Here is a 3,827-nt window from a genome sequence, read left to right as displayed (position 1 = left end):
TAGACTCAGACAGATCTCTAGAGGAAAAGGTTTCCCCAGATGTGGGGCGGCCACCATAAACACCGCAATCGAGAAGCCACCCCACACCCCACACATCCCCTCTGTTGTTTGTATACAAGTTCTAGCTGCAAGCCAAATATCCTCAATGCTTTGCACAGTAATCCGGCTGTGTGTGGGTACCATGGCTGGGTGCCAGGGGCAAGGCATGCTGGGGGGGGGGGAGGGGACCAACAACAACGAGCTGTCCTGGCACCTGTAGCCTCCTGCTTTGATCAGCATCTGGATGGCTGCCAGGTGGCACAGGGCCCAGCCACCTACCTCACCTGCCCTCCTCGTGGGAGGAGGAATAAGCCTCCTGTTGCACTCTGAGCAGTGCTAGAGGCAGCCGGTCTCCTGACCCTTGAACCACCTCTGCCCTAAGCTGCAATCAGAGGTTTCTGGCTTTCTGGGGGAGGAGCATGACCTGCTAGCAGAGAGGGAGCCAGATCGCAGCAGAAGCGCACCCTGCGTCTCTCCACTGCCAGACGCTAGAGCTTTAATTAAACAAACTCTCTGAAATTAGAGGTCTTCAGGCTGCGTCTGGTCAGCACCGCCTGCTACTTTGAGGTCAAGGGTGGGTCTACTGCCGAAATAAGGCTGAGCTCAGAAGCTGGTGGCTGGGTGCTAGCCGTCTTCTAGTCTACTGCATGGGTACAATTCACATTGCAAAGCCAGCAGAAAGATTGTGTTTGCCCTTAACGATGGCTCCCGTTTACACTCTCAGTCTGCAGGGGGCTATTCCTTAGCCCCATATGCAGTGCTGACCCACCCATGAGGCAAGGTGAGGCGACTGCCTTGGGCAGCAGGATCCACAGGGGCGGCAGATCCAGCCTCCAAGGACTGCATCGCCCACTGCTGCTGTCATGGTGACAGAGACGGCTGCTCCTTGGAGGCTGCATCTTCCCCCTCCGCTCCTCAGCAGCCGCTCAGCGAATGGGAGGCGCTGCTGACCTCCTCCCACCTGTAGGGACAAAATGGCAGGGGCTTCCCTCTGGGGTCTCCTTGGCTCTGCTCTCGCCTGGGGAAATTCAGAGTGGGGCCCTTCCCTGAACCTGCATGCTGGCCGTTGATTCCCATTTAAATCCAGTAGTGATGTATGGAAGTGAGAGCTGGACCATAAAGAAGGCTGATCGCCGAAGAATTGATGCTTTTGAATTCTGGTGCTGGAGGAGACTCTTGAGAGTCCCATGGACTGCAAGAAGACCAAAGTATCCATTCTTAAGGAAATCAGCCCTGAGTGCTCACTGGAAGGACAGATCGTGAAGCTGAGGCTCCAAGACTTTGGCCACCTCATGAGAAGAGAAGACTCCCTAGAAAAGCCCCTGATGTTGGGAAAGATGGAGGGCACAAGGAGAAGGGGACGACAGAGGATGAGATCGTGGGACAGCGTCCTCGAAGAGACCAACATGAGTTTGACCAAACTGCGGGAGGCAGTGGAAGACAGGAGTGCCTGGCGTGCTCTGGTCCAGGGGGTCACGAACAGTCGGACACGACTAAATGACTAAAACAACAACAAGGTGGATTTGATTCCCTGACCCTCTTCCCAATGTAGATCTTCACTCCTTGTTTGTTCCTGATGTAGATCTTCACTCACCCCTCCTTCTTTGGTGGGATGGTGGTGCCATTTTGTGGCTGCCTCAGGCAGGGCTAGCCCAAGGTATTTTGGCATCTGAGGCAGACCACAGAATGGTGCTTGCCTCCCTGCCAGGGAAGAAGGGGTGAGTGAAGATCTACATCAGGAACATGGGGGCAGTGAGTATCTACATTGGGACCTGCTGCGTCTGCGAAGCCGCCTGAGGTGGTTGCCTGACCTTGCCCTGTGGGTGGGCCGGCCCTGACCTCAGGCGCCAAACATATTGGGCCAGCCCTGCTGAAAGAGTGGATGTCATGCTCTTTATTCAGCTCATAGTGGTGAGGAGGAATGGAAGTTTCCACAAAGTATCTGCTTTATATACATTACCGTATTTTTCGCACTATAGGACGCACTTTTTCCCCTCCAAAAATGAAGGGGAAATGTGTGTGCGTCCTATGGTGCGAATGCAGGCTTTTGCTGAAGCCTGGAGAGCGAGAGGGGTCCGTGCGCACCGACCCCTCTCGCTCTCCAGGCTTCAGGAAGTTATCCCAAGTCTTGCAAGCCCGGCGGGATGTCCCGCGGGCTCGCAAGGCTTGCGGGCAGCAGCCTGCACCCAAAAGCTGGGGACAGCGGGGAGGTGCAGAGCCGCCACCCCGCTATTCCCCGACCTGATCTGGAGGCTGGCGGGGGGAGAAGCAAGCCTGCTTCTCCCCCCCCCCCAGCCCCACAAGCTCGGGGGATAGGGGGATGGCGAAGCGCCGCCATCCCGCTATTCCCCGACCTGATCTGGAGGCTGGGGGTGGGAGAAGCAAGCCTGCTTCTCCCCCCCCACCCCCCACATCCCCACAACCTCCAGATCAGGTCGGGGAATAGCGGGATGGCAGCGCTCCGCCATCCCGCTATTCCCCGACCTGATCTGGAGGCTGGGGGTGGGAGAAGCAAGCCTGCTTCTCCCCCCCCCCCACATCCCCACAACCTCCAGATCAGGTCGGGGAATAGCGGGGTGGCAGCGCTCCGCCATCCCGCTATTCCCCGACCTGATCTGGAGGCTGGGGGTGGGAGAAGCAAGCCTGCTTCTCCCCCCCCCCAGCCCCACAACCTCCAGATCAGGTCGGGGAATAGCGGGATGGCGGCGCTCCTGCTTCTCCCCCCCACCAGCCCCACAACCTCCAGGCTTCAGCGCGCCCTTCCCGCTGTCCCCCGACTTGGTTAGAAGGCTGGGGGGGGGGGAGCCTGCTCCTCCCCGTCGCCAGCCCCGCAAACTCGGGGGACAGCGGGAGAGGCGCAGCGTGCCATTCCCGCTGTCCCCCGACTTGGTTAGAAGGCTGGCGGGGGGGGAGCCTGCTCCTCCCCGTTGCCAGCCCCGCAAACTCGGGAGACAGCGGCAGGGGGCAGCGCGCCTTTGCCGCTGTCCCCCGACTTGGTTAGAAGGCTGGCGGGGGGAGAAGCCTGCTCCTCCCTGTCGCCAGCCCCGCAAACTCGGGAGACAGCGGCAGGGGCGCAGCGCGCCCTTCCCGCTGTCCCCCGACTTGGTTAGAAGGCTGGCCCAGCCCCGCAAACTCGGGGGACAGCGGGAGAGGCGCAGCGCGCCATCCCGCTGTCTCCCGACATGGTTTGGAGGCTGGCGGAAGGCTTCCTCCTCCCCCAGCCCCGCAAGCTCCCAGAGCGATGCCAAAGCTGCGCGCAGCTTCGGCATGGCTCTGGGTCCCGTTCTGGGGGAGGGGGAAGCTCGGGCTTCCCCGCCCCAGCCCCGCGCCTGGCGGGGGGGGATAAATTTTTTTTGCTTTTATTTCCCCCCCCCCCAAATCTAGGTGCGTCCTATGGACCGGTGCGTCCAATAGTCCGAAAAATACGGTATTTACACAATGGGCTGCATGTGATTGGCTAATTCCAAAATTCTCCTGTAGGCCAATCAGGTTGTGGATTCACTTCCATCTGGAGCTGGATTGGGTGGCTCCTGCAGACCAATCATACTGCTGCATTGTTCTAGAACCAATCAGACTGCTGCATTTTGGATCCTATTCAACTCAGTACATAACACCTGCCCATATAACCAGCTGACATCCCACATGAAAGGAGGGCCTGCTCCCTAGAACTTCACTCATAATCCTCTTCCGTGTGCTGCCAGTCCTTGGCTCATGGTAAGAAGAACCTTGGCAGACAAATAGATGTGGAAAAGTTTCCCTGAAGCGAAGAACTTTCCAAAGCACTGGCC

This window comes from Podarcis bocagei (assembly GCF_964188305.1).
Source record: "Podarcis bocagei genome assembly, chromosome: 7".
Classification (NCBI taxonomy): Eukaryota; Metazoa; Chordata; class Lepidosauria; order Squamata; family Lacertidae; genus Podarcis; species Podarcis bocagei.
Note: the sequence above shows the minus strand (reverse complement) of the source record.